Source organism: Lynx rufus, unplaced genomic scaffold (assembly GCF_022079265.1).
Source record: "Lynx rufus isolate CCGP_SWC_20201006 ecotype Redwood Valley unplaced genomic scaffold, mLynRuf1.p SCAF_1, whole genome shotgun sequence".
In the NCBI taxonomy this organism is placed as follows: Eukaryota; Metazoa; Chordata; class Mammalia; order Carnivora; family Felidae; genus Lynx; species Lynx rufus.
This window is the reverse complement of record NW_025814823.1, coordinates 160,104,492-160,129,099: the sequence shown is the minus strand read 5'-3', so window position 1 is coordinate 160,129,099 and position 24,608 is coordinate 160,104,492.

Below are 24,608 nucleotides of genomic sequence, written 5' to 3'. Positions count from 1 at the left end.
CCATGCCTTTCTTTAGTAAAATCTCCTAAAGATACGTGAAAACCTTTCTGATAACTATATACAATAAAATACATGAAATGGTTAATTTTTTTTATAGCGTTAGAAATTATTCATTTAGATTTTCACCAAATGTCCTACCCCTCATAGAGTGCCTCACATTTCCTATGAAATTCAGGACAGCCAACATTTGATCGATGTGGTTAGGGAAGTGACAAGAAATGTAGGCCTTTTGGAAAAGACACTGGAAATAGTAGACTTCAAATTATATGTATGAAGAATGAGAAAAGAGTGAGGATATAAAGGTTTTAGGTAGGAAATAACACATTAAGTTTAGAAATCTTAGAAGTTAAGTTTAAGGCACAAAAGATAAAAAGAGTGAGAGCAAACTGTAGCCCCAAGGACAAAAGGTGCTTGTGAAATACAATAAAATATTTTAAACAAGCTTTGTTTGCAAGTTTGGGAATCTGATTTAGATCATTCCCTTTATTTTTGGGAAAAAATGACTTGGTTTTAAAATAACCCACAGTTGGGATGTAGTCTAGTATTTCCTGTTTTTCACTTTAGAAAAGCATTACTGTAGGGGCACCTGGATGGCTCAGTCAGTTAAGTGTCTGACTCTTGATTTCAGCTCAGGTCATAATCTCACGGTTCATAGCAATAGAACCCCACACTGGGCTCTGCACTGACAGTGCAGAGCCTGCTTGGGATGCTCTCTCTCTTCATACTCTCTGCCCCTCCCCTGCTCATGTGGGCTCTCTCTCAAAATAAATAAATAAACTTAAAAAAGTAGAAAAACATTACTGTAACTAAATTATCTTAATTAACAACAAAAAAATGAGACTCAGAAACCAATGTAAACTCTCCAGTAATATATTATTTCACTTATTCTTATAAGAACCCTACAAACCTAGATATTATTATTTTCTACATTCTACAGATCGGGAAATTTAGAGGGTGAGGTAACTTACCAAGTCATGTTCTCTTTTCTGAGGATAGTAGGGTTGAAGAGGTAGGATTCAAGTCCATGTCTCTGCCTATAAAGTCTCTTAACCATCACAACTAGTACAATTTTCCATTTATATATTATTCAATACTTTTTTTCATTTTCACTTTGTCTTCTTTTTTCTGAACTAACAAATTCCTGTAATCTTCGTATTGAAGGTACTTCTTTCTTAACCTACGAATTCTTCTATTCTTTCGAAATGATATAATCTGTGTCTCTTTTATTACATAATATTTCTAGAATGAATTTCACTTGGTACCAAACCAGAGCAATGCAAATAGAATTCGCTCAATTGTGTTAAATACTGTATTTAATGAAGGGTAAAATGTATCATAGAATTTTTGTGTTAGTGACACATTATTAACATTTTTCATTTTTCTCATGCTCTTTGGTGTTCTGTTCTCATTAATGTTTTGTAGGACTCTGTTGTCTGTGTAAACCACTTCATTTTTCTCTTTTATCAAATGAACTATTGTTGTTATTTTTAACCTGTTTCTCCAACTTCTCAGGTTCATATTCTATTTTAATCCTAATTTTCAAAACAAAAGTAATTCTTGTAATCATTTGTAAGTTTGATTATTATTAACATTTTCATCTGAGCTTTTTTTTTTTTTAATTTTTTTTTTCAACGTTTTTATTTTATTTTTGGGACAGAGAGAGACAGAGCATGAACGGGGGAGGGGCAGAGAGAGAGGGAGACACAGAATCGGAAGCAAGCTCCAGGCTCTGAGCCATCAGCCCAGAGCCTGACGCGGGGCTCGAACTCCCGGACCGCGAGATCGTGACCTGGCTGAAGTCGGACGCTTAACCGACTGCGCCACCCAGGCGCCCCTCATCTGAGCTTTTAATGAAAGCATTAAATAATACTAGCGTCTAAAAGACTTGTGTGAAACTCTAGGTAGTGTTTTCTCCCAATCAGGATATCTTACATTTATAATTACTTTCTGGGCTTTTTTCTGAAATGGCTCCTTTTTTTTTTTTTTTTTTTTTTTAAAGCAATGTTATCTCCCCAGTAGTTTAATTTTAGTTTCTCCCATCTCCTGTCACAGAAGAAATGACACATATTGGCTTGAATAATAATTCATAGGTAGAGCTATTTTAGCTATAGGGGCTTTCGGTCATTTCGCCTTCCCCACTGCCAAAATGCTAATTGCCTTCAGAGGTTTCCACTCAGGGCTAACTCACTTAAGAAACATATCGGGCTGTGTATACCTGCAATACTCATAACGTGGTGACTTCAACAATGCAGTTCCAGCCATGCAACTAGAGCTAGTCAACACTGGGTAATCCACTAAGTGACTCAATAATGAAATCATGAAGCTGGTTGCATGCTATAGCTCAAATTTATGAGAAAGAGATAATTCAAAATTTAGCATGTCATTGAATTCACGCCTGAAATTTACCTTTCTAACATGTCTTACAAGGAATCTGAGTCTTGGCATATTCTTTGGTTTTTCTATACTTCTTTGCAAGGCACTCCATGTTAACTCACTGATTTTCTTTAACTGTTAAGACTGATGGCAAGCAAAATGTCAATCAAATGCCATGTTCAAACTTGAAACTTCTAGTTTCTGTTTGGGTTTCTGCCAGAATAGATTTATTATGAGTAAGTTCTCAAGTCAATCTTTCTCTTCTCTTTTCTTAAAAATAAAACACAATTTGAAGAGAGTGTTCTTTCTTTTTCTTTCTTTCTTTCTTTCTTTCTTTCTTTCTTTCTTTCTTTTCTTCAGAGATTGTTTCTAATCAGAAGGGTTGAAAATAATTGGACATTTTAAATCCAGTGGGAGAAGGATCTCCAATAGGTACCTTTTATTACTGTGTTTTAAGAATGTCAGGTAATTGGTAGAACACTTAGAGATATCTAATTATCCACCTCCCATATCTGCCTGGTTTTACAATATGCACTTTGAATCTTCATACTATAATTTACAGCTATAAGAATCCATGCTATTTTGAGGTGAATTGTACCATAATTGTTTTAGGGTATTTTAAAGACTTTGATGATATCATAACATACATACATTTATTTATTTATTTATTTATTTATTTTTAGAGACAGCAGGGAAAAAGGACGGGGGGTGGAGAGAGAGAAAGAGAGAGCGAGAGAGGGACAGAGAGAGAATCTTTTTTTTTTTTAATATATGAAATTTATTGTCAAATTGGTTTCCATACAACACCCAGTGCTCATCCCAAAAGGTGCCCTCCTCAATACCCATCACCCACCCTCCCCTCCCTCCCACCCCCCATCAACCCTCAGTTTGTTATCAGTTTTTAACAGTCTCTTATGTTTTGGCTTTCTCCCACTCTAACCTCTTTTTTTTTTTTTTCCTTCCCTTCCCCCATGGGTTTCTGTTAAGTTTCTTAGGATCCACATAAGAGTGAAAACATATGGTATCTGTCTTTCTGTGTATGGCTTATTTCACTTAGCATCCCACTCTCCAGTTCCATCCACGTTGCTACAAAGGGCCATATTTCATTCTTTCTCATTGCCACGTAGTATTCCATTGTGTATATAAACCACAATTTCTTTATCCATTCATCAGTTGATGGACATTTAGGCTCTTTCCATAATTTGGCTATTGTTGAGAGTGCTGCTATAAACATTGGGGTACAAGTGCCCCTATGCATCAGTACTCCGTATCCCTTGGGTAAATTCCTAGCAGTGCTATTGCTGGGTCATAGGGTAGGTCTATTTTTAATTTTCTGAGGAACCTCCACACTGCTTTCCAGAGCGGCTGCACCAATTTGCATTCCCACCAACAGTGCAAGAGGGTTCCCGTTTCTCCACATCCTCTCCAGCATCTATAGTCTCCTGATTTCTTCATTTTGGCCACTCTGTCGTGAGATGATATCTGAGTGTGGTTTTGATTTGTATTTCCCTGATGAGGAGCGGCGTTGAACATCTTTTCATGTGCCTATTGGCCATCCGGATGTCTTCTTTAGAGAAGTGTCTTTTCATGTTTTCTGCCCATTTCTTCACTGGGTTATTTGTTTTTCGGGTGTGGAGTTTGGTGAGCTCTTTATAGATTTTGGATACTAGCCCCTTGTCCGATATGTCATTTGCAAATATCTTTTCCCATTCTGTTGGTTGCCTTTTAGTTTTGTTGGTTGTTTCCTTTGCTGTGCAGAAGCTTTTTATCTTCATAAGGTCCCAGTAATTCACTTTTGCTTTTAATTCCCTTGCCTTTGGGGATGTGTCGAGTAAGAGATTGCTACGGCTGAGGTCAGGGAGGTCTTTTCCTGCTTTCTCCTCTAAGGTTTTGATGGTTTCCTGTCTCACATTCAGGTCCTTTATCCATTTTGAGTTTATTTTTGTGAATGGTGTGAGAAAGTGGTCTAGTTTCAACCTTCTGCATGTTGCTGTCCAGTTCTCCCAGCACCATTTGTTAAAGAGACTGTCTTTTTTCCATTGGATGTTCTTTCCTGCTTTGTCAAAGATGAGTTGGCCATACATTTGTGGGTCTAGTTCTGGGGTTTCTATTCTATTCCATTGGTCTATGTGTCTGTTTTTGTGCCAATACCATGCTGTCTTGATGATGACAGCTTTGTAGTAGAGGCTAAAGTCTGGGATTGTGATGCCTCCTGCTTTGGTCTTCTTCAAAATTACTTTGGCTATTCGGGGCCTTTGGTGTTCCATATGAATTTTAGGATTGCTTGTTCTAGTTTCGAGAAGAATGCTGATGCAATTTTGATTGGGATTGCAGTGAATGTGTAGATAGCTTTGGGTAGTATTGACATTTTGACAATATTTATTCTTCCAATCCATGAGCAGGGAATGTCTTTCCATTTCTTTAAATCTTCTTCAATTACCTTCATAAGCTTTCTATAGTTTTCAGCATACAGATCTTTTACATCTTTGGTTAGATTTATTCCTAGGTATTTTATGCTTCTTGGTGCAATTGTGAATGGGATCAGTTTCTTTATTTGTCTTTCTGTTGCTTCGTTGTTAGTGTATAAGAACGCAACTGATTTCTGTATATTGATTTTATATCCTGCAACTTTGCTGAATTCATGTATCAGTTCTAGCAGACTTTTGGTGGAGTCTATCGGATTTTCCATGTATAATATCATGTCATCTGCAAGAAGCGAAAGCTTGACTTCATCTTTGCCAATTTTGATGCCTTTGATTTCCTTTTGTTGTCTGATTGCTGATGCTAGAACTTCCAGCACTATGTTAAACAACAGCGGTGAGAGTGGGCATCCCTGTCGTGTTCCTGATCTCAGGGAAAAAGCTCTCAGTTTTTCCCCGTTGAGGATGATGTTAGCTGTGGGCTTTTCATAAATAGCTTTTATGATCTTTAAGTATGTTCCTTCTATCCCGACTTTCTCAAGGGTTTTTATTAAGAAAGGGTGCTGGATTTTGTCAAAGGCCTTTTCTGCATCGATTGACAGGATCATATGGTTCTTCTCTTTTTTTTTGTTAATGTGATGTATCACGTTGATTGATTTGCGAATGTTGAACCAGCCCTGCATCCCAGGAATGAATCCCACTTGGTCATGGTGAATAATTCTTTTTATATGCCATTGATTTCGATTTGCTAGTATCTTATTGAGAATTTTTGCATCCATATTCATCAGGGATATTGGCCTGTAGTTCTCTTTGTTTACTGAGTCTCTGTCTGGTTTAGGAATCAAAGTAATACTGGCTTCATAGAATGAGTCTGGAAGTTTTCCTTCCCTTTCTATTTCTTGGAATAGCTTGAGAAGGATAGGTATTATCTCTGCTTTAAACGTCTGGTAGAACTCCCCTGGGAAGCCATCTGGTCCTGGACTCTTATTTGTTGAGAGATTTTTGATAACCGATTCAATTTCTTCACTGGTTATGGGTCTGTTCAAGCTTTCTATTTCCTCCTGATTGAGTTTTGGAAGAGTGTGGGTGTTTAGGAATTTGTCCATTTCTTCCAGGTTGTCCAATTTGTTGGCATATAATTTTTCATAGTATTCCCTGATAGTTGTTTGTATCTCTGAGGGATTGGTTGTAATAATTCCATTTTCATTCATGATTTTATCTATTTGGGTCATCTCCCTTTTCTTTTTGAGAAGCCTGGCTAGCGGTTTGTCAATTTTGTTTATTTTTTTAAAAAACCAACTCTTGGTTTCGTTGATCTGCTCTATAGTTTTTTTAGATTCTATATTGTTTATTTCTGCTCTGATCTTTATTATTTCTCTTCTTCTGCTGGGTTTAGGCTGCCTTTGCTGTTCTGCTTCTATTTCCTTTAGGTGTGCTGTTAGATTTTGTATTTGGGATTTTTCTTGTTTCTTGAGATAGGCCTGGATTGCAATGTATTTTCCTCTCAGGACTGCCTTTGCTGCGTCCCAAAGCGTTTGGATTGTTGTATTTTCATTTTCATTTGTTTCCATATATTTTTTAATTTCTTCTCTAATTGCCTGGTTGACCCACTCATTCGTTAGTAGGGTGTTCTTTAACCTCCATGCTTTTGGAGGTTTTCCAGACTTTTTCCTGTGGTTGATTTCAAGCTTCATAGCATTGTGGTCTGAAAGTATGCATGGTATAATTTCAATTCTTGTATACTTATGAAGGGCTGTTTTGTGACCCAGTATATGATCTATCTTGGAGAATGTTCCATGTGCACTCGAGAAGAAAGTATATTCTGTTGCTTTGGGATGCAGAGTTCTAAATATATCTGTCAAGTCCATCTGATCCAATGTCTCATTCAGGGCCCTTGTTTCTTTATTGACCGTGTGTCTAGATGATCTATCCATTTCTGTAAGTGGGGTGTTAAAGTCCCCTGCAATTACCACATTCTTATCAATAAGGTTGCTTATGTTTATGAGTAATTGTTTTATATATTTGGGGGCTCTGGTATTCAGCGCATAGACATTTATAATTGTTAGCTCTTCCTGATGGATAGACCCTGTAACTATTATATAATGTCCTTCATCTCTTGTTACAGCCTTTAATTTAAAGTCTAGTTTGTCTGATATAAGTATGGCTACTCCAGCTTTCTTTTGGCTTCCAGTAGCATGATAAATAGTTCTCCATCCCCTCACTCTGAATCTAAAGGTGTCCTCAGGTCTAAAATGAGTCTCTTGTAGACAGCAAATAGATGGGTCTTGTTTTTTTATCCATTCTGATACCCTATGTCTTTTGGTTGGCGCATTTAATCCATTTACATTCAGTGTTATTATAGAAAGATACGGGTTTAGAGTCATTGTGATATCTGTATGTTTTATGCTTGTAGTGGTGTCTCTGGTACTTTGTCTCACAGGGTCCCCCTTAGGATCTCTTGTAGGGCTGGTTTAGTGGTGACAAATTCCTTCAGTTTTTGTTTGTTTGGGAAGACCTTTATCTCTCCTTCTATTCTAAATGACAGACTTGCTGGATAAAGGATTCTCGGCTGCATAGTTTTTCTGTCTAGCACACTGAAAATCTCGTGCCAATTCTTTCTGGCCTGCCAAGTTTCAAAAGAGAGATCAGTCACGAGTCTTATAGGTCTCCCTTTATATGTGAGGGCACGTTTATCCCTTGCTGCTTTCAGAATTTTCTCTTTATCCTTGTATTTTGCCAGTTTCACTATGGTATGTTGTGCAGAAAATCGATTCAAGTTACATCTGAAGGGAGTTCTCTGTGCCTCTTGGATTTCAATGCCTTTTTCCTTCCCCAGTTCAGGGAAGTTCTCAGCTATAATTTCTTCAAGTACCCCTTCAGCACCTTTCCCTTTCTCTTCCTCCTCTGGGATACCAATTATGCGTATATTATTTCTTTTTAGTGTATCACTTAGTTCTCTAATTTTCCCCTCATACTCCTGGATTTTTTTATCTCTCTTTCTCTCAGCTTCCTCTTTTTCCATAACTTTATCTTCTAGTTCACCTATTCTCTCCTCTGCCTCTTCAATCCGAGCTGTCGTTGTTTCCATTTTGTTTTGCATTTCGTTTAAAGCGCTTTTCAGCTCCTCGTGACTGTTCCTTAGTCCCTTGATCTCTGTAGCAAGAGATTCTCTGCTGTCCTCTATACTGTTTTCAAGCCCAGCGATTAATTTTATGACTATTATTCTAAATTCACTTTCTGTTATATTATTTTAATGCTTTTTGATCAGTTCATTAGCTGTTGTTATTTCCTGGAGATTCTTCTGAGGGGAATTCTTCTGTTTGGTCATTTTGGATAGTCCCTGGTGTGGTGAGGACCTGCAGGGCACTTCCCCTGTGCTGTGGTGTATAACTGGAGTTGGTGGGCGGGGCCGCAGTCAGTCCTGATGTCTGCCCCCAGCCCACCGCTGGGGCCACAGTCAGACATGTGTGTGCCTTCTCTTCCCCTCTCCTAGGGGCGGGATTCACTGTGGGGTGGCATGGCCCATCTGGGCTACTTGCACACTGCCAGGCTTGTGATGTTGGGGATCTGGTGTATTAGCTGGGGTGGGTAGGCAAGGTGCACGGGGGTAGGAGGGGCAGGCTTAGCTCGCTTCTCCTTAGGTGATCCACTTCAGGAGGGGCCATGTGGCAGCTGGAGGGATTCAGATCCGCTGCCGGAGGTTTGGCTCCGCAGAAGCACAGAGTTGGGTGTTTGCTCGGAGAGAGCAATTTCCCTGGCCGGAACCGGTTCCCTTTGGGATTTTGGCTGGGGGATGGGCGGGGGAGATGGCGCTGGCGAGCACCTTTGTTCCCCACCAAACTGAGCTCTGTCATCCGTGGGCTCAGCAGCTCTCCCTCCCTTTGTCCTCCAGCCTTCCCGCTTTCTGAGCAGAGCTGTTAACTTATGACCTCCCAGATGCTAAGTCGCGCTTGCTCTCGGAACACACTCCGTCCGTCAGGCCCCTCCGCTTTTGCAAGCCAGACTCGGGGGCTCTGCTTGGCCGGCGAGCTGCCCCTCCGCCCCGGCTCCCTCCTGCCAGTCCGTGGAGCGCGCACCGCCTCGCCGCCCTTCCTATCCTCTTCCGTGGGCCTCTCGTCTGCGCTTGGCTCCGGAGACTCCGTTCTGCTAATCCTCTGGCTATTTTCTGGGTTATTTAGGCAGGTGTAGGTGGAATCTAAGTGATCAGCAGGACGCGCGGTGAGCCCAGCGTCCTCCTACGCCGCCATCTTCTTCCAGCCCCTGAGAGAGAATCTTAAGTAGGCTCCACACTCAGGGCAGAGCCTGATGCAGGGCTCGATCCCACGATCCTGGGATCAGGACCTAAGCCAAAATCAAGAGTCAGATGCTCAACCCACTATACCACTCAGGTGCTCCTGAATTTTTAACTGATTCAAGAAGAGTGCTAAGCTTGGTAGTTTTTATATCTACATTATAGACAGTTAATCATTATTTTGTAGTTCCTGGACATCAATGAACATTTTATTTATTGAGTAAATAATTATTTATATCAGGAAAATACAAACTTTCTGGTTTGTTAAACACAGTTTATTAATAAAATTCTTTAAATAATAACTCCTAGGATGATAAACAGCAAAAGGAAATGAATGGTGTCATATCAGAAACATATAAGTATATATATACATATATATATATGACAGATGAAGTGTGATATATCTATCAATGTTTTGATATGCAGATGAGCCTGAAAGAAATATATTACTCAGAAACATGTTTACTGAGAAACACTTGGTGCTGGGAGAACAATTCACTTTATTTTCTACTTATGATACTGAATTCCCTACTCTTTGGCATATATTTTTATTAGTTTGTATTATGCAGCATGTTCACAGGAAAGAGACACGAAGACTCACTGAAACAAAGGAAACAAGAAAGTGAATAGGCAGATACACAGTGAAAACAAAAGAATTCAGAATATTCAAGATCTTATTAAGTAGAGAAACTGGTTACATGCTATAGCTAAAATCTATGAGAAGGAGACAATTCAAAATTTAACATAAGCTTTTCTTATGAAACATATCAGGCTGGCTTCAACGTTCCTGATTAATTTCCCTCTTACCAAAGCACATTTGCTGGCTTGTCATTGTCATATTTTTTCTTCCTGAAATAAATTGACTTTTAGCTAGCATTTTCCTGTTGAGACTATACATAACTATGTGCCCAAATGGAATTCAGGGGAGAATGAAAAAAGATGAAAAGTTTTCTGGGTAATGAAAATCAAAATTATAAATTCTGTGCTCTGAATATCAGAGCCTACAGTTTATGTGTTTCCTTCTCACTGGAGAGCCCAGTAGATCTCAAAATGTTGTCCCTGAACCAGCAGCATCAACATCAACAGGATATTGTTAAAAATACGGATTCTCAGGCCTTACCCTACCAACTCAGAATCTCTGAGGATTGGGTCCAGGAACCTGTGTCTTAACAGACTCTCCAAATGATTCTTGCGCATGGTATGAGAATTTTGGGATTAAACTCTTGCTACTCACAGTGTGGTTCTTAAGCCAGCAGCAAAAGTATATTGGCAGCTATTAAAAAATACAGACCTCAGACCCATGAAATCAGAACATACATTTTAACTAGATCTTCAGATGGTTCCTCTGTTCCTTAAAGTTTAGGAAGCACAAGGCTAGCCATTCTGTCCTGATGTTCAGCCTTGGATGTACAATGAAACCACCTGGGGATATTTAAAAGACTACCTTCAGACATTCTGATTTAATTGATCTGGGATAGTGTCTGGACACCAGGGATTTTTTTTTTCAAAGCTTCCCAGGTAATTCTAGTGGGCAGGCAATGTTAAGAACCACTGCTCTGAGCCCTCAAGCAGAGTTTACTTTTTTTTTTTTTTCCTAATAAGCTTCCTTATACGATTTCCAATCTTGTAGGAAAACAATCTTCGGCTAAATTAATAGAAGATCCCAGAATATTTCACCTTATTCGGAATGATAGATCACTCTCAAAGCACTGCCTTCCCCTCTGGGTTCCCTTCGAGAGAAGAATGTAGAAAAACTAGAGCTTGTTTAGAGGGGTGGGACCAAGAGAAGCAATGCAAATCATTCCTGTGAGAAATGGTTACAGGAATTTGTGAAGTTTAGGCAGCCAGAATGTTCTTTTAATCACAAATCAGATGTTATCACTCTCATGCCTGTCACGTGCCATTGCATTTGGAAAGAAATCTAAACCTCTTACCAAGTCCCTACTTGATCTGTGCTTCTTACCTCTTCCACCTTATCTCATATTCCCTGCTCCACCCATTTCTCACTCTCTCCAGTCACGGTTGCCTCCACTGTGTTCCTTCATGATTTTGAAAGTTTTCTTATTTAAGAGTGAATTCACATTCTGTTCCTTTTGCCTAAAATGCTTTTCCCTTGACTTTTGCAATGGGTGGAGCTTCAACTTCCATATCTACTCAGATTCATTGCCTTCTCTATGTACTCAGACCCTCTCAGTACCTTTTCTTAAACAAAAACTTACTTAGGTTCTTCCTGATACCTGCTGTGATCTATAATTATCTTGTTTACTTATTTATTTTCTTGTTTATTATCTTCCCCATTACAATGTGAGTTTGATGAGGACAGAGACCTTATTGGTCTTACTCATTACTGTATTAATAGTATCTAGAGCAGTGCCCAGCACAAAGTAGCGGGGGGGGGGGGGGGAGGGTGGTGGTGGTGATGGTGGTAAATAATGGTATATTGACTGAATGAAGGAAAAGAGAAGATAGTCATTTTTAAAGATTTCAAGAATTGTGACTGGAAAGGTGTTTATATTTGAATGACTTTAAGGACTATCCCTAAAACCAAAATGTTAACATTGTAAGGGAACTAACAGAAACTCGCATAATTGAAAGGAATAGACAGACGAGGCAGAAGTTGTCATAAGTGTATGGGTACAAGTTTCAGCTGAATGGCATTTGACAGAGGTGTCAATGGGGTGACTTGAGCATTGAGAAGGTGATTGGTTTCAATGATCACTGACATCTTACTCTCATGACTCTAAGAGAATGAAAACGGAATGGGGTTGCTATGGAAAGATGTACTGTCAATATTGAGAAGACAGAGCACATAGCTGTACTGCCATGGAGAAAGGCAAAACATTTCAAAACTCAAGGACAAGACCTGAAAAGGATTATAATAGAGCCTGATTTTGTGTGTGTTAGAGCAAACAGCTCTATGCTCATCTGTGGGGTTTTAAGGTCACCACTGTGTCATTGCACAATATTGTGATTCATATTTTCATAGTAACATTTGTATTTTCCTTTTTTAAAAAAGCATGACATGTTCCTTATAATTTTTATTTTGTAAAAATTATGTAAATGTTGCATATTTTATCATTTACCTATACTATTTTGACGGTGTTTGAGTATATATCCTGTAAATAATTATGTGTGAAACCAACCTTATATCAATATCCTTGTAGTAAAATGTTGGTCACCTTTAAGACTGACTATGCTACAAAGACAAAGTCCTAGTAATGAAAATATTAATTTAAAGGGTATTTAAATACCTAAGACTTTAGGGGCGCCTGGGTGGTTCAGTTGGTTAAGTGTCTGACTCTTGATTTCTGCTCAGTTCATGATCTTAAGGTTGCGAGATCCAGCCCCACGATGGGCTCCAGCTCCGCATAGGGCTCTGGGCTCCCATTGGGCATGGAGCCTGCTTAAGATTCTCTCTCCTATACCTCTGCCCCTCTTCTGCTTGTGCTCTCTCTTACTCTCTCTCTCTCAAAAAAAAAAGACTTTAATAATTGTTGGGGCTCCTGGATGGTTCAGTCAGTTAAACATTCGACTTGGTTTTGGCTCAGGTTATAATCTCACAGTTCATGAGTTCAAGCCCTGCGTCGGGTGCTGTGCTGACAGTGCAGAGCCTGCTTGGAGTTCCCTCTCTCTTCCTCTCTCTCCACCCTTTATCCACTCTCTGTCTCAAAATATATACAAATAAACTAAAAAAAAAAAAAACAAAAAAACACTTTAGTAATTGTTATTTATAATGATAAACTTGAGTCATTAATATTCTTTGTATAAGGAGTCAGGCAAATAAGCAATTTATTTTGTAAAGAATCCCACCCAAATAGTTAAATAAAAGAGTTTGGATATATAAAATTAAGAAATCAACTTTCAAAAAAAAGAATTCACTAAGGGTCCCATAGCCAAGATGCTATGGGACACTCTTTGTCCCATATGGGACACTCTTTGTCTAAATTGTGTACATAGATTTATATTACTTGAATAGACATGGTTAATACTAGAGATAATCCACATATAATCTCATTGGCCTTATTGGTACTGTCCAGTCTGTCAGCAAAAATGCATTATCATACTTAAGCTTTGCTCTTTTCTAGTAATGAGAAAGAGATTCGTGGGCTGATATTTCACTATTGATGTGTTCAGTATCTATGTGTCAAATATATGTTTCAACCTCCACTTCATTCTGATAGTTAGATCTGCCATTTCCAGTCAGCAAATTTCATCAGAAAGGTTCAGTGGAAATTCCATAGAAAGCCCTGAAACTTTAATTAGTGAGAGAAGGGTATAAGTATTAAGGAAATTTCTATAAGGTAGCTCTACCCCATTTTGGATATTCAGCTGTTTCTTTTTTGCTGTTGCCATATGCTTTGTTATCATTAAATTGTTTATCAATGAGCTCAATGCTTACAACTAATTTGGGCAATTAATTACTGGAATGGCTGATGGAGGCCCTAACAGAGAACTGGAGTCTGACTAATTAACGTGTTCACAGCACTTGAATTATAGTTTACCATTGCTACTGCCAGTTACATTACTAGAGCTCTGGAGGAGGATTTCTTTCTTAACCAGCTGGTAACATGCTCTGTGCTTTTTTTCTGCACCATAATGAATCATCAGTGGTCCCTCTGAGTCCCCAAATCTTCTAGGTTACATTTAATTATCTGTGTTCTTCATTCTATTTAGTCCTTTGCCCAAATTTGTTGATTTTACTTTAGCTCCTAAATTTGGTCTTCTTTTTCCCTGTAACTATAGTCCTTGGTTACATTCTCATTATTGCTTGCTTGAATTATCAAGTTTATTGGAAGTGGAATTAAAAAACCAGTAATTATTGAGGACTTTCTGTAAGCTAGGCATCATAGAAACATGTTTCAAACATTGTTTACTTTTCAGAACAATCATGAACGTTATATTATTATTCCTATTTTACATACAGGGGAAACTGAGATGCCACGATATTCTGTACTGTAGTTAAGTAGCCAGTTGGGAGCTAGTTGGGCTTGCTTTACAGCTCTCTCTGCAGCACCACACATACTATGTCTACAATTACTCTGAGTACCTACCATGTTCCAGAAATTAAATTATGTAGGCGCTATGAATATGAAATGAATAAGACATAATCCCTTACCTGGGAGAGCTCATACTTCAGAAAGGAAACAGGCCTACACACAAATAAGTCAATTCTGGAACACAAGCACAAGTATTTGGAAAAAGGTAGAATGAGTAAACTCACAGAAAATAAAGAGGATGGTTGTGAGGACCAGGAATCATGCACGGACAAGGGAAGAAAAGAGGAAGAGGTATATCAGTAAGAACTGACAAGAGCATAGAAAATTAAAGATTGTGTGATATGGGGGGAAATATTATGGCTCCCTTTGCTGAAAGCTGTGTTTCAAAATAACCCTGTGAGGCAGACACACATGGTGCAGCTGGATTCAGGGGCTCAATCTGGAGCTGGGATTTCTCTCATCTCTGCATTGTTTTGGTTGACTTTGACCCTGTGAGGGCTCTCCCCTCATGATCAGCAGCAGCTGTTAATCCGTAGTGGTGTGGTCTTCAAATCTCAAATGCAAAATAGTGATTCTGTCCCCTGATTCTTTTTTTTTTTTCATTTTTTAAAATATTTATTTATTTTTGAGAGAGAGAGACAAAGAGACAGAGACACAGAGACAGAGTGTGAGCAGGGGAGGGGAAGAGAGAGAGGGAGACACAGAATCCAAAGCAGGCTCCAGGCTGAGTGTCAGCATGGAGCCCGATGCGGGGCCATGGTCAAGAACTTTGAGATCATGACCTGAGCTGAAGTCCGATGCTTAATCGACTGAGCCACCCAGGCACCCCTACCCTGATTCTTAGAAGTATCTTTGTCTCTAATTGTGTCAGGCGCCCATCACTGAACTAACTGATGCTGCCCAGGGTAATGTGCTATGCTTACTGGCTTCGGTTTTTATCACATGCTATCCCTAAGCTATCTTTGGGGGCTCACTTGGAACCTATGTGCTAAGAGGGAGAGGAACTACCTCAGGGCACTGTTACCAACAGAAACACAAATGGGCACTGGGTGGTAAAAACAGCCATTTACTGATGTCATTGTTCTCCACGCATGTTCGCTTTTCTTGTGTTCCCTTTTCATTTCAGATCCAGGTAAACGCACCAATGCCTTCTTAATTTAAGTCCATTCAACAATTAATCACTGAATGCCTGTTTGATGCCTGGCCTTCTGTTGGTCCCTGGACAAACAGTTGAAAAAGACATGGATCCTACTTTCAAGAAGCCCATAGGCAAGAAATAATCTGTCTTATCTTTAAATAACTAAACATTTTTTTTGCATTTTGTTGACATAATTTAATCTTCTGACCTTATCAGTATTGTCTTCCTTAGATACTAGGCTTTTTGGAACCTGCTCTTTTTAGCTTGTTTTGTACTAGTTCTCAGTTTTTCCGACAACTGCTTTTCTTTGAAGAGTATGTCAATAGAAATTACTTTCCCAAGGGAGAAGAGAACATTGGGAATTTAGTAAGTTTATCCATTTAGCGTTAAGTACTGTCACACACATTGGTGAGAGATCAAAGTAATGAGAAGGAATTCAACAACCTTCATTATGAACTGCATTACTATTTAACTACTTTGTTCTTAAAGCACAAAAGTACCTAATTTTTAAAGAAAATCTGCCATATTAATTGTCAGATTTTACATATTTTTGTATTGCAGCTCATTTTATCTTAAAAATTAAAAAAATCTTCCATCAGAGCAAATACCTCCTGATGCAATCCAACTACCTTTATTTTTTTTTAAAGATGCTTCAAGAGACCCTTTAGAGCCAATGGTTTTGTCTGTTTTAATGTTGATAACCTATTCACTTATGAAATAGTCAAGAATTTAACTTATTTTCTATTTGACTTAAATAATGCAAGGTCCCAAAGGAAATGTATTTTTTATTTATTTTAATTATTATGTGTAACTCCCTGGTTCTAGATCTTTGTAATTAGTTCTTTCTTTCTCTTTAATGTCCATCATGACTTTCATGGTTTATCCTCTGTCGTCATTTATCCATTTCCTTTTGTAGAGGCATTTGTACCTGATGATACCTGAATTTTTGCGGTGGATCTTTTGTTTTTCTTCTTTTTCTCATCTTGTGTCTGTTAATATTCATATGTATACATATACACATGCATACTTACATACACATATATATGTATATGTATACATATGTACATATATATGTACACATGTACATCAGTATATATTTGTTTAGTTAAAAACACTGAGTTTAGTAAGATGAGCATGAACACCACCATTTTACAAAAAGGGAGCAGAGTATAACAGATTGATTTGAAGTCTTTTACTTAGTTCCCTGGGAAGTAGTAGAAAAAAGTTCTTGTTGTATGTTCCTAATAAAGGTAATTAAAAGTTTTTGCTCTTTACGTTTATACCTATACTATTAGGTACATACAAATTCATGAATATTATTTCCTCTTGGTGGATTGTTTATTATTATATAGATTTCTTCATCTTGGCTAATGACTTTTGACCTTATTTTGCCTGATGTTAATGTTGTTACTCAAGCTTTTTACAAGAATAGTATTTTTGACAATATCTCTGCTTCTTTCCCTTTATTTTCAATTTTAAGTTTGGCTTTTTCTTTTAGTTAGGTTTTTTGAAAGCAGTGTTTAAGTTGGAATTAAAGAAAAAATCAACTGATAATTGCTGTAATTAGAACTATTGTAGTTTTTATTTGTGGCAATTCATGTATTGGGTTTATTTCTTCTATTTTAACTTTGTGTTTTGTGGTTATTGTTCTCTTTTTTACCTTCCTTGCTTTCTTTACATTGATGAAATTCCTTTTGTTTCTCTTATTCAAAAGCTATAACTTCTGTTTTTATTATTTTAGTGTTACTCTTAAAATATAAAGATACATTTTTAATTATAACTTTTCCTTAACAGGGCTCCCATTATTCAGTATTTCCATCCTTTTCCTAAACATAAAAAGGTATTAATATGTTTTAAGTGTGCATTGGGGATCTTTCTGCAATATTATTATTATTTAGATTTTTATTTTTACCAGTCTAACTCTACAGATTTGGCATTTTTATTTTATTATTACTATTAAAATAGCTGACATATTATCAACTTCTGTGGTTTGTATTTCTCTAACAGTTCTTTTATTGCAGGTGCATGGATGATAAGCTCTCATAGTCTTTGAATGTCTGAAAAGTTTTTTTTTTTTACTTTCACTGCTAAATATTCAACTATTTAAAAAATTCTAAATTGATACTTTGTTTTTTTGTCTAATTGGCATATCAATTACTAAGAGAGGTATTAAAATCTCCAACTAAGACGGTGCACTTTTCTATTTCTCTTTTCCATTCTGTCAATTTTTGCTTTATATATTTTGAAGGACTGTTATTGTGTCTTTATGATGAATTAAACCTTTTATCATCATGAAATTTACTTTCCTCTGTAGCTCTTGTAGGAGTCTTTTTCTTGTTTTCTCTTTTATCTGATAATATAAACCCTTCAGCTTTCTTGGGTGTACTGTTTGCATGGTACATCTTTTTCCATTCATTTACTTTCATTTTATGTGTTTACATCTTACTTTTCATCTTCATTTTTTAGCATAACATACATCTCTTTAGATTGCATATTATTTTTTAATCCATTCTAAAAATCTCTGCCTTTTAATTGGAGGGTTTAATATATTAATAATTAATGAAAGTATTGTTATGGTAGATATAGGTGTACCATTTTATTATTTTTTTGTTGGTTCCTTCTGCTTTTTTGTTTGTTTCTGTCCCTCCTTTATCACCTTATATGGGATCATTTGAATATTTTAGAATTCCATCTTAATTGATCTATTTTTTACATTTATAACTTTGCATTGCTTCTTTTTTTTGAGAGAGAGAGAGAGAGAGAGAGAGATTAAGTATGTGAGTGAAGGACAAAGAGAGAGAAAGAGAATCTCATGAGGGGCAGAGAGAGAGGGAGAGAAGGAGAGAGAGAGAGAGAAACAGGGCTCACTCCGGGGTCATGTTTTACCCGAAGCAGGGCTCATGCTCACTGGATGAGGGACTTGGACTCAGGAACTGTGAGATCATGACCTGAGCTGAACTCAGATGCTTAAATGACTCAGCCACCCACACATCTGCACTGCTTCTTTTAATAGGTGCTCTATTATTACATTCTTAATTTTTCAATTTCCTCAGAGTTAATATTATACCACTTCGCATGAAATAAAGAAAGCTTTCAATACTATAGGCCTATTTACCCCTGTTGTTTATGCTACAGTTGTCATATATATTTCATTATACTTTTCAAACCCACAAGACTATGCTGTAATTTTGGCTTTAAATAACCCTGTGTTTTACAGAAATTAAAAAGAAATACTTATCTTATATTTACCCAGATATTTACCATTTCTTGTATTCTTCATTCTTAACCTGAAGATTTACGTTTCTATCTGCTATCATTTCTCTTCGGTCTGAGGAACTTCTTTTAGTACTTCTTGTAGTACAGGCCTGCTGGCAATATATATTTTTTGTTTTCGTTTCTTTTATGTAAAAATGTCCTTATTTTGCCTTCATATATGGGGATATTTTCACTGGATGTGGTATACTGAGTTGAGAGTTATGTTTTCTCCCCAGCTTTTTAAAGATGTTGTTCCACTCTTTCCGGCTGCCAGAGCCTTAATAAGGTAATGGTAGCTCTAAATGTTGTTGCCCTATGCATATGTATCATTTTTCTCTAGCTGCTTCCAAGATTTACCTGTCATCTTTGGTTTTCTGTGGTTTGACTATCATGTACTCATATATACTTTTCTTCATAGTAGCCCTGCTTGGGGATCTTTGAGATTTCTGAATCTTTAATGTGAAATTTTTATCAAACTTGGGAAATTTTCAATAATTTTTATTCAAATATTTTTTCTGTTTCCTTTTCTTGTGTGTTTCTGTGACTCCCCTTCTGTGTATGTCTGTTAGGCCTTTTCATATTGTCTAAAAGGTCCCTCAAGTTCTTTTTTTTTTTTTTTCAATTTTGTATTTTCTGTTCTTCAGGTTGAATTATTTCTGTTGACCTAACTTAAAGTTCATTAACTTGCTTCTGCCATCTTCCTTCTGCTATTAAATCTATCCAAATATATTTTTAATAATTTTAGATATTATATTTTTCAGTTCTAGAATTTCCATCATCTTTTAATACATTTCTCTTCTGAAATTTATTTATTTATTTTTATTTATTTTTGTTTTGAGAGATAGAGAGAGGACATAAGTGAGCAAGGGGCAGAGAGAGAGAGAGAGAATCCCTGGAGGGGCAGAGAGAGAGAGAGAGAGAGGGAGAGAGAGAGAGAGAGAGAGAGAGAAGCAGGGCTCACCCAAAGCGGGGCTCGTATTTACCAGAAGCAGGGCTCAAACTCACCCAATATTGGGTCTCAAACTCGGGAACCATGAGATCTCGACCTGAGCTGAAGTCAGATGTTTAACGATTGAGCCACCCAGATGCTCTCTGCTGAAATTTATTTATTGTGTACATATTTTCCTTTATGTACTTGAGCATAGTTATAATAGGTGCTTTAAAGTCCTTGCCTGCTACTTCCAATTTATGATCGCCAAGGATTGGTCACTGCTTATTATATTTTTCTCTTGAAAATGGATCATATTTCCTGGTAATTTTGGATTTTATCCTAGATATTGTGAAATGTTACGTTGTGGAAACTCTGTTATATTCCTCCAAAGAGTGTTGTCTTTTGTATTTTAGCAGACATTACTTTGGTTGGATTCAAAATACAAACTGAGCATTGGCAAACAGCTCAAATCTTATTTGGGTTCTTTAATCTTTAGTGGAGTCTGTGCATTGCATGCATGTTTAGGGAATTAGAAATTTGTACAGAGTCTATATCAAAATTTGGGGATTTCCTTGTCTGTGGTTTTGTTTTGTTTTGTTTGTTTTGTTTTGTTTTTCCCAAAGAATTATCCTTCTCCCAACTTTCCATTGTTTGTGATTCATTTGAACTCTGTACTCTGGTTCTTCAGGTGAAAAAGATTGTGGTTTTTCCTACTGGAATCTTAGCCACATTGTATAGCATCAACTTTTACTTGCTTTCAGGCTAAAAGCTGTAAAAAATGGGATCTCAAACCTTGCTTTGGTTCTCTCTTTGGTGCCTTCATGTTGTTGCTTTTTGTATTTTGTTCAGAGTTTATAGTTGTTATCTGCAAGAGAGTAAGGTGTGGTAGGAGCTTACACACCTACATTATCATTTTAATATCAACTTGTTCTTATATCCTTTCTGCCTATATTGGTTTCAGGATGTCATATTATTTCTCAATGGATATTGTACCTACATTTCTTTTTGAAATCTTCCATACATTATTTCAAGCTAATTTTTATGCTCTATAAAATAAATTCCACCTCCAGGTTAATCTTTTCCTCAATAGGGTTTTTTTTTTTTTTTTCAGCTTCTCTCTCTCTCTCTCTTTTTAGAATTTGCAGGCTTATTTTGAATGTTTTTGTTTGTTTTTTGTTTTCTCTATCTCCCTGTACTATTGACCTGTTTTATGGTTACCTCCACTTAGTTCTTTGGGCTCCCGGTCAAAAACCAGGATTTATAATCTGCTCCACTGATACGTAGGAGTATGGACAACCCAGTAGGCAGTGGAGCTGTGCTCCTAGCACCAACGTCATATTTCTCCTTAGGCTCACTGTTACTGATGAAGCCAAAGTCCCCATCAGCAGGTCTGCCACCTTTTCTCTTAGCTTCCTTGTCCATGTGAGAGAACTCACGTAAGGCCCAGATTTTCAGCAGTGACGCTACTGTTCCTGTCTTGCATGAAACACTTGCAGCATCCCTTCCTCCCCAGGAGTCAAAATCCCACTGGTCAATGGCTCCCTACTGACCTAGGTGGCGGCACACTTGACACTTCGGCCTCTACCTACTCTTTGGACAGTATGGATATTATCTTTTATACGAATCTGAGTGCATCTTATTTGGTTTCTCTTAGTATTCCACCCACTTGCTACGTGTTTTGAGTAGATGGTGTGCATAAAGCATGCCCCCACTGTGCAAGTTGTCCATGAAGACAAGTTTTTCTATCCTGTCTACTACATACAGCAATACCTCTCTATATTCTTTTGCTCGCTCCTTTCTGTGTCTATCAGAAAATACATTAAATTTTCCTTTCCATTGTTTTGTGTAATCTAGATGATGCAGTCTTACTTGTATGTAGCCAGGCCTCCTGATTTTAGAATTAAGGCGAAGAAGATGGAATTAGTGAGTATTTATATGTAAGGTAGGATACTAAGGGGAGGAAGGGATAGTATTTGTGAAGAGAACACATTATAATTTTGGGGTTAAGATAACAGACTGTGAAGTCTAAGTGTGTGGCCTACAATCCTGGCTCCACTGTATACTAGCTCTGTGGTATTGAAAAGTCTCATATTGAACAAGCTGGCAATAGACTTCCTATTAGGGAGAAACCTTTTAATTTTGATTCAGAAAAAAGACTTTAATAGGCAATTGGTACAGATGATGAAACTCTTAAGTTATAACTAATCATATTGCTCCAGGACAAAATAATAGGGTAGTAAACTTCTCTTTAGGAAAAAATAAAATTCATTTTTTTTTGCTCCTGAAAGGAAATGGGTATGGAGTATGGTGTTGTGACACTGAGGCCTGATGGAGGAGGACTAAGCATTGAAAGTCCTTCAATGGTGGTGTGGCTAAAGGACATCTCAAGAAAAGAATGCATATTGCTTACTGTAAAGTTGCTTGTTTTCCTTAACTATGATCCTGTCCTATTTCACAGCCCCCAAATTTCAGGTGGTATCACTAACCTCATCAATGGCTTATATGAGATATTTTTTTCAATTTTTATTTTTAGAAAGAGAGAGAACACATGAGTGAGGGAGAGGGGCAGAAGGAAAGAGAGAGAGAGAGAGAGAGAGAATATATATATACATACACATATATGTGTGTATGTGTGTGTGTGTGTGTGTGTATTCCCCCCCCCCCACCCCACCACCCCGAGAGAGTAGGGAAGGTACAGGAGAGAAGGAAAGAGAGAATCCTAAGCAGGCACCACAGTATCAGCATGGAGCCATATGTGGGGCTCCATGCCATGACCCTGGGTTCATGACCTAAGCTGAAATCAAGAGTCAGATGCTTAGTGGACTGAGCCACCCAGGTGCCCAAGATTTTTATGTGTTTATAATTTTTAATGGAAATCTGCTGAGGCAGTCCATAGACTGAATGAAATCTTCAGAACCAGTGGAATGAGCCCCAGAAGTGAACAAGAATTTATGTTTATTTAAATCTATATTTCCGTATTTATAGAATCCCAAGAAGGGTTTCAGATTTTAATTAGGAGATCCCAAGTTAACAAGTGATCACAAAAATGAGGAATGGATGGAAGGCAAAGCGAGCAGAACTCTTGGTTGAGTGGGGGAGGTTAAAGACCAACTGAAGGCATCTCATACCCATCATCTGATCATTCCTACACTAATTCTGACCATAAGTACTTATAGAAGATTCTCATTTATGATAGAGGTGTTCTCTAAAGTTGCCACAAACACTGAATTAATGAATACTGAACTAAGGGAAAACAGAGTTGATCAATGTTATGACTGATCAATACATAACCTTCTTTTAGGTGTGTTTCCATTTAGAGACACCTTATTTAACATAGACTTGACACATTAACATTGAATTCATGGCCACCAGCTCCCTAACGAACTCCTGAAAGAAGTTTCTCTCACACATAGACTTTTTGTGTGAAGCACATCAAACTTTCCTGTGCTTAGGAACACTAGACAGAACTGTATTACTTTGCTTTGGGGCTATTTTAAACAGCGGAATGACCAACAGAAAGCACAACAACGTGAGAAACACGTGACACTAAAACAGATCACAGAAAGAACACTTGTTTATAGGACAGAACCTGAAACAAGAAGGCAGAGGGTCATCTTGTTCAACTTCAGCTAGGAATGTGGCCATTGGATGACTCTTTTTTTTTTTTTTTCTGCTCTGTACATGTCTGTGAGTGACCTCAACAGCACAGCAAGTATTGATTTTGGGGTTACAAATAACTTTTGGTGAGTACTCAAATTAACAAGTACAGAGTCCCTAAATAATGAAGATTGCCTGCATTTTTATTTTGACAGGTGTCAATATGTGCTTAGGACTTGGCAGCCACAGGAAAATCTTCAGTTCTGTTTCTCATATTCCAAATGAACAGAAAAAAATAGAACATGATCTTTAATTATGTACTCCTATTTAAAACCCGGTTAGAGAAAATAGGACGAGTTCAGCAACTCTGCTTCTTTTAGAGGTTCTGCTTTCATACAACATGTGCACTTCCTCCAGAAAATTAATGAAATAAATTCCTAAAAATTAAAAATCCAAAAGTTTACAGACTTAGGAGTTCTTTCTAACTGAGTAAAAACTGTAGAAAAATTTGAAGGTAATTTGATACATTAAAATTCATTTTATTCTATATTTCCAAAGTCCCAATGGCTTTTTAAATTTGAACACTTAGAAACATTTATGAAACCACAGCCATTACTAACAGAATGTATAAAAATTTGCAATTATTAAGGATTCCTCTCTGACATCCTCAATGTCAAAGTAAGTCAAACAGGTATTTAACTCCACAATTCAAACCACATTGACTAAATCAAAAATATAACATTCACATAAAAAAAAAACAAAAAACAAAAACAACTTACTGAGCCTCCTGGGTGGCTCAGTCCGTTAAGACTCCAACTCTTGATTTAGGCTCAGGTCACGAGTTCGAGCCTAGCATAAGGCTCTGCGCTAAGAGCTTACAGCATGGAGGAGACTTGCTTGGGATTCTCTGTCTCTGTCTCTCTGTCTCTGTCTCTCTCTCTCTGACCCTTCTCTGTGCACGTGCACTCTCTCACTCAAAAATAAATAAACATTAAAAAAAACATTTTAAAGACATTAGTGATAAAAAATATAGTATTGGGTATCTGACTTCAGAGAAAGAATCATATTTTTAAAACTTTGGCAACCAGGGTCTATCAACCATTCTGGCACTTCTTTCTCTCCTTCCCATTTATTACTCTTGGGCAGCCAAGATTCATCCAATATGAAAATTATTTACAGCAACAGGAAGTACTCTTACTTTATTAAAACTATTTATATGTGGTGTTCATGAGGGTAAGCTGTAAGGAAGGATATAATAAAGCCTCTGTTTAAATGGTGTCATCCTAAGAGTAAGACAAGTGAATGGGGTTAGAAATGAAATTCCTAGGTCCTGCTACATGTACCACTATCAGAATGTGGCAGTTAGTCAAAAAAATTTTAATCTGAATAAAGCTTTAAAAAGCTCAGACTTATAGGTACCTAATTAGTGATCAGAATTTCTCTATCAGATGTGTGCAGGGGGAAAACTTGATGGTATGGTAGTCAGTAGATGATTTGTGTCTTTCCCTAAAGGGGTACTAGCTCACCTTTTGTGGGTTCATACCTTCATTCTTTCGTCTAATGGAGCCATAATATCTTCCTTGGTTTTCCTGTTCTGCAAGCAAAG